This window comes from Vespula pensylvanica, chromosome 14 (assembly GCF_014466175.1).
Source record: "Vespula pensylvanica isolate Volc-1 chromosome 14, ASM1446617v1, whole genome shotgun sequence".
NCBI classification, from domain to species: domain Eukaryota; kingdom Metazoa; phylum Arthropoda; class Insecta; order Hymenoptera; family Vespidae; genus Vespula; species Vespula pensylvanica.
In genome coordinates this window covers 3505220-3512719 of record NC_057698.1, presented here as the reverse complement: position 1 = coordinate 3512719, position 7500 = coordinate 3505220, and the positions used below count along the sequence as shown (strand labels likewise).

The 7500-nt window shown below is 36.5% G+C and overlaps 1 long non-coding RNA gene across 1 annotated transcript in view; it reads left to right on the top strand.

The window, feature by feature from the left end:
* The window catches only part of LOC122634293, an 11416-nt gene extending 4568 nt beyond the window's left edge, over nt 1-6848 (top strand). The window contains exon 2 of the long non-coding RNA XR_006328354.1: nt 6595-6848. This is a non-coding gene — a long non-coding RNA (uncharacterized LOC122634293). The remainder of the gene's footprint in view (nt 1-6594) is intronic.
* Nucleotides 6849-7500: the final 652 nt, after the last annotated feature.

The window sequence follows — 7500 nt, the reverse complement described above, 5'->3', positions numbered from 1 at the left end:
ACATGGAATAGCAATTAATGGTAAAACGAATCAACAAAATAGAAAGAAAGAAAGACAGAAAGAAAGAGAGAGAGAGAGAGAAAGAGAGAGAGAGAGAGAGAGAGAAAGAGAAACGAATGTACGTCGATTGAACGTATTTAAGCTGTCGTTTAGCTAAATTTCGATTATTCGATTAATTGGACTCGTCTACTTCACCAAGGAAACTCATTAGATTCGTAAACGATTTACCGATTTATCGATTTTCTTTCTCACATATTGTAGATATACGTAAACTCACATAAACATGTACGTACGTACGTACGTACGTACGTACGTACGTATGTATGTATGTATGTATGTATGTATGTATGTATGTATGTATGTATGTATGTATGTATGTATGTATGTATGTATGTATGTATGTATGTATGTATGTATGTATGTATGTATGTATGTATGTATGTATGTATGTATGTATGTATGTATGTATGTATGTATGTATGTATGTATGTATGTATGTATGTATGTATGTATGTATGTATGTATGTACAGGGCGACGTATTATACACGTAGACGATAGAAAGACTAAAGTGATATTTATAAAGGCAATCTCGTATAGTATCACTGCTACTGCTACTAACTATAGAGAACCGTTCTATCTAAGCTCAGAGATGAGGATTAAGGGCTGAGTTTAAGGGCTGTTTACGGTTTTGCGGACAACCGTGTATGAGCGGTGTGCACGCACATATATGAACGTATCATCAAACTCGCGAGGGCATAGAGGAAGGGCTTACTTCCTTGTGGTATAAGTGTTCGGAGGTCTTGACTCGGTTACGTGTAGCTCAAAATCGAGGATAGGAGGGCAACAAGGCAAGAGGATAAACGTTCGCCATACATATATGCCCGGTTGTGTGGCAGGTATACGAGCTAATATACAGCGTCTGTAATAATATGGAGTAAAGGACGATAAGGGTTTCTCGCGGCGGTCGATGATTAAACGTATCTTGTTTAGCCAGAATTGTTTTCTTGATGATGGTGATGACGATAATAACGATGTCGATGATAAAAGAAAAAGAAAAACTTTACCCTTGGTGAGAGAATATAAGAAAATTAAAAAAGAAAGACAAATATCCAAAGAATCTAATTTTTTCATGCAAGATGAATGAATTATTAAACGCTCTATATCAATCCGATCTTCTATTTAGAAACTTCGAAGAGGATGAACATTTTCGATTCGTTCGATCGATCGTTGGCTCATTTACGGAAAGATATCTTTTTTATTTCTATTTTAATTAATCGATTAATCAATTGACTTTATTATTATTATTATTATTATTATTATTATTATTATTATTATTATTATTATTATTATTATTATTGTTATTATTCTTTAAGTCATCACGTAATTGTTTACACCTGGCAATACGTATTAATCACTTTTTCAACGTAATTAATATTTCGCAAGTAGATTATATCAAATGATAGAAAAATAGTTTCTATCTAAAGATTACATTAACTCGGGTCGAGTTAACCTAATTATAATATTATTAAATTCGATTTAGTTCGAGTTAAGTTAAACAAAATTTTTGATCCATCGATCGAAATCCTATCTGGAAAGAGTTGGATCGAAGGACAGATGTGAAGCTTACGACGTTGACTGTTATTAAGCTCGCCAACAGGGAAATCCTTTAAGCCAATTTACGCGGCTAACTCGACCGCCTAGACCTTACGTTAGTTTCCAAGAGCAAAGCTGATGGGTAATGACAAAAGAAGGTGGCTGGGACTAAGAGGTTCAAGCTCCGGAAGGACCTATCTTTTGTTAGCTGTCGGCTGTCTCTCGTCACAATTCGCTACCATGAGGCAAGAACGATGGGATGAGTTTTCAGTGGCACCATTCTCATAACCATCTTCTTTCTCTCTCTCTCTCTCTTTTTCTCTCTTTCTCTTTCTCTCTTCAGGTTAACCCCCAGTAGGCTATTAAAGACCAAGGACAGGAAAGAAATTCGACGGACGGATTCACGTTTACGAGCTTCGATCATCAATCTTCTAACACTTGGAAAGAGAAAGAGAGAGAGAGAGAGAGAGAGAGAGAGAGAGAGAGAGAGAGTAGTAGTAGTAGAAGTAGTACAGTAATAGATGGAAAAGCATGGAGAAAGTTTTCCCATAAGAAGCTTATACGTAAGGATTGGTACATCTGATTAAGATGATCTCGTCATCGAATCGCATAGGATCTAGATTATAATTGATAAGGAACGATGAATTTCAATTCCCTTAGTTTGTCTTCGGAATGAAGCTAAACGAAATTTTCAACTTGTTAAGCTGTATCTCTGTTCCTCTTTTTCCCTCTCCTCTTCGTATTTCTCTCTCTTCTCTTTCTTTCTTTCTCTCGTCAAGCTGGCTTTATCGAGGTGGAGAACGACAAAAAGCGAGACATGAAATTGAAGGGAACGAGAATAAACTTCGTCTGGTATGAGAGACAGAGAGAAAGAGAGAGAGAGAGAGAGAGAGTATGTGAGACAGAGGGAGAGAGAGAGAGAGAGAGAGAGAGAGATGAGAAATCCTATGTGAGCTTCAGATGCAAGAGAAATCCTTGTTGGACGTAGTTTCTACGAATGAAGCTTCGAGAACTCGATGAATTCACGTTCATGAGCCAAAGTGTGAGAGTGAGAGAAAGATAGATAGCTAGATAGATAGATAGGTAGAGAGAGAGAGAGAGAGAGAGAGAGAGAGAGAGAGAGAGAGAGAGAGAGAGAGAGAGGAAGGATGCTGTCGCTCTCCAATGTGCTGTGGTAACTTGGAACAAACTCTGATTGCTGCACGTATACTCTCTTCTCTAGGTAACTATATATATATATATATATATATATATATATATATATACACACATATATATATGTATATATATGTATATATATATATAGTAGGCCATCAGACTGCCATGTCTCTTCGTTAGATCCTCTCGCTATCTTTCTCCGAACAAGGAAAATTCGTCTAGATCGTATATTACAAGCATTTGTTAGATTTCTTTAAAAAATCTTCGACGTAATAGAATATTCATTATTGTAGTTCATCGATCGAGTTTCTTCGATATATTTTTTAATAAAAGAATCCTAGAGAGAGGATATTCTTTCATCGAGAAATATTCATTCTCTCTCATCGAGTTTTATTCATTTCTTTAAATTTAGGTCAATGTTTTTCAATTATTATTCATCAAAATCGATAAATCATTGTCTATGGTATTATCGTATCGGTTTGAGGGTAATTACGAAAGTAGAATAAATTTTCTTTCTTTCTTTCTTTCTTTCTTTCTTTCTTTCTTTCTTTCTTTCTCCTTCTCTCCCTTTCTCCCTTTTTCTCTGTCTCTTTCTCTCTCACTCTCTTTGCTCCGTTAAGTTATCCCATAACAGTGGGTCGATTCTCCATTACGATCGTCACTTCCTAGTCCACTAAAGCGAAGTACACAACGTGCTGGCAACGTCTCCAGAGTCTCGTGACAGGATCCATTAGAAATGGTTTACTTAGGTCCTCGAGGATTAGTTCCGACTCGAACTTCCATCCCTTTATCCTTCGTGGATTCTCGTATTATCGTTCTCGATGATATCACGTTTTCAACGCTCGAAGATAAGATTCTTTTCATGGAAAATCTGAGATCAGGAGGTTTGACGTATATAAGTCGAAGAAGGAGCACGACGTTATCGTACTCCGTCCTCGTCGTCATTTTCATCTCTGGCTTTATCGGCTGTCTTCTTGAAGAGAGACACACACACACAGAGAGAGAGAGAGAGAGAGAGAGAGAGAGAGAGAGAGAGAGAGAGAGAGAGAATCCTCATCGGCAAACTTCCTCGTCGACAAATTAGCCTCGATAGCGTAATAAGGCTTCAGCTTCATTGACACGAGACGAAGCAAAGGTTTCCGGAACGTGCTTTCTGAAGGAACCTCTCTCCTCTCTCTCTCTCTCTCTCTCTCTCTCTGTCTCTCTCTCTCTCTCTGTCTCTCTCTCTCTGTCTCTCTTTGTCAGTCTTAAGATAGTTGTATCGACAACAAAGCATCCTTTGGATCGTGTATATATCCTTGTTCGGCTAGTCAGTAGACTTTATCAAGATATGTCGAAGAAAGTCGAACGAAAAGAAAGAAAAAATAAGAAAAGGAAAATCGTTGGAACGAGAAATGCTTCGAAAATTAAAAAAAGAAAAGGAAGAGGAAGAAAGGAGAAAAAGCTATTCCTCGAAGAGAAAGAAAAAGATGTTTGTTAGAGAGAAAAAGAAAAAGAGAAAGAAGGTAGAACGAAAAATACTAATCCGTAATATAATAACAATGATCATATGGTATTGAAATCTTACATATTGATAGTCTCGTTTTTCCGAAGATTAAAAATATTGCATCGAGTTAATCGATAATTAATAAGTATATAAGAACTACAAAGCATTGTGAATTTCGACAGAATTAAAATTCTTTTTAAGGATTGAATAGAGAAAAATAGAAACAGAGAAAGAGACGAAAAGACAGAATGAAAAAAAAAAGAGAGAAAGAGAGAGAGAGAGAGAGAGAGAGAGAGAGAGAGAGAGAGAGAGAGAGAGAGAGAGAGAGAGAGGGTTGTCGTACGAGCCTATCAAATTGTCGCACTGCGGTTGTAGCTAGGCAAAGCCTTTGGTAAGGCTGTGTCTGGCCGGCTGACTACGAACGTACCTCGACTACTTGCTTGAAGCAGCAGCCAGCACGACGACGATGTTCGTACGAGCGACGCGCCGACGCCGACGACGACGCCCAGAAAGAGATAGCACGAGAAGGATGGCTAGCTTGGAAAAGCATCCCTTACGATCGCGATTTCTTTTTCTCTGTCTGTCTGTGTCTCTGTCTTTTTCTTCAACCCCTATCTTTTCTCTCTTTTCCATATTATCGTTCTATAATATATCCTTCTCACTTTTGCTTGTTCTTTTTAAGGATGGCTCGTTTTTTCTCTTTCTTTTTTCTCTGTCCCTGTCTTTCTCTCTCTTTCTCCGTTTAGAGTCTCCACTCGAGAGTTTGAATGCTGCAGTGTCAGTTTTGTCGGTACTTCGACTGTAAAATGATAAATTTCCACGAATATTTTATAGTTTTATTTTTAGAGAAGAAAAGAGAACACATTGTTCCAGGCATTTTCTACAAATCGAATTTTCATGTCAAGTTTGTATCTGTGAAACTTTATACTCATCGCTATTGGTATCGTCTATTTCAAACCTCTTTCCTCTCGCCCATCGCCGTACGAGCAGGCGTTGTACTATAAATGGTCCCTAAATTTGGAGAAGATGGGTATTTAAGTATAGTTCGGGCTAGAGTGAAGATAATACGCGTGTAATCGGATTAAAGTTAATATTGTTTATATATTTACATACATATATATGTATATATATATATATATATATATATATATACATACACAAATACATGCATATATATATACGTATATATATACTACTATTAATATTTAGACTACGATAGCTTCTGATATAATTGCAGCTTTAGTTTTTAATGAAATTATGTTACGAATAGAGAGAGATAGAGATAGAGATAGAGAGAGAAAGAGAGAGACCTCGATAGCGAGGATGCTGAGAGTGAAGGAGAGAAAAGAGATGGAGAGGAGAAGGAGGAAAGGTAGAGAGGATGATAGAACGAGAGAGATCCATTAACGCCATTTGCTTCGCGTTAGCTCGTGCACGTTTATGTCACCGATACGCATCTACGATCGTATGAGCTCGTTCTCTCACGTATGAGAAGATACAAGCCAATTAAATTTTCCCTCTTAGGAATCTTGAAACAATGTCACGTACACCATACCTATTTCCTTTTAACCTACCCTCTTGCCTACTCTTCCCTCTTTTCGCTTATGCCTTATGGAAATAGTTGAATATGAAACCTTTTAGAAATTCTATTCTATGCAATCTGCAAAATGTATTTTTCTCTGTACGTAATATTTTTTTTACACGCTATATAAACAATTCTCGATAGAGTCAACATAGAAGAGATTCGTTAAATTTACGTGGATATTAACGTCAGGAAGGAAACCGGTGTACGTAATATTTTTAGTTTCGATATACGATTGTAAAAAGAGACAGAAAGAGAGAGAGAGGGGAAAAAAGAAAGAAAGAGAAAAAGGAAAGAAATAGAGAAAATAGGGGAGAAAAAAAAGGAAAGAAATGAAAAGAAAAGAATGCAAGAATAATCTTGGTCGGACACGATAAATCGCGCAACCGAGAAAAGATATTTATATATATTAGACGACGTACATACATACGTACATACATACATACATACATACATACATACATACATACATACATACATATATAATACTCACGTAAACCATCTATATCATAACCGTAGTAGTAACCGACGGTTTTTCTCACGTGACAATTTTTTTGCCGCACTTTGATCGGTTCTCGATAAATATCGATATACGTCGATATGCGTCTATATCCACCTATATATCTACTACGTGTATATGCGGACTCGTGCAAGTGTTCGCGTATTAATGTGACCATTTGCGGAAGCACGGTAACGTGGCTGTTTTTTTTTCTTCTTCCTTTTTTCTCTCCTTTCTTCTTTTTTTTTCTTTTTTTTTTTTTTTCTTTTTTACAGGCATCTTCAGGAGCTAGCTGAAAAGGAGAGAAAAGAGTAAAGGAAGGAAGAGTAGGAACAGGATCGGAGGATAGTCCCGTATAAGATGGCTTCATCAATCTTCGGCAAGGGGATGACGGTAACACCCGGAGGAGGAAACGTTCTCGCGGTTCTTTATCCACGAAACCTTCCCTAGTATGCATTACGCTAATGCTAACGCAAGCTCTGTCTACGTAGATGAAATACAGCCAGAACGTTCACTGCCATCTCAAGTATTTTCTTACATGTTTTTTTTTTTTCTTCTTTTCTTTCCTTTTTCTTCTTTCTTTCTTTCTTTCTTTCTTTCTTTCTTTCCTTCTTTTTCTTTTCTATCTTCGATTTGTAAAATAATAATATTCTTTCAGTTCCTCGTTTCTCGTTTCATCCCTTTTCTCATGCTTCTTCTTTCTCCTTTTTTCTTTTTTCGTTTCCTTCCTTTATTCTTTTTTTTTTTTCATTTTTCATTTTTATCTCGCGCTAGCCCATTTCTTTATTTACGATCGAATGATTTCTGCGAGATTATTATCACTTTTTCGTCTTCTTTCTTTTTGATTCCATTTAATCCATTAGACATTGGTATGATTTTGTGATGAATTTTTATATACTATTTGTGACGTTTCATCGTTCTTATATCGTTCATTGCTGTTGTTATATCTCCTCATCGTTTCTTAAATTTTTTACTTTTACATCTACTTCTTCTTTTTCTTTTCTTTTTTTTTCTTTTTTGATTTCTCTTCCTTTTGTATCAGCACTTTTTCGTCCGTCAAATCTATGGTTTCTTTCTATTCAAGAAAGAATTCAACTTGCAACGTAACGCGTTAATATCACGATCAACGATGATAAATATTTAATGAGCGCAGACGAGTAAGCTCGGCATCCTCAGTCCAT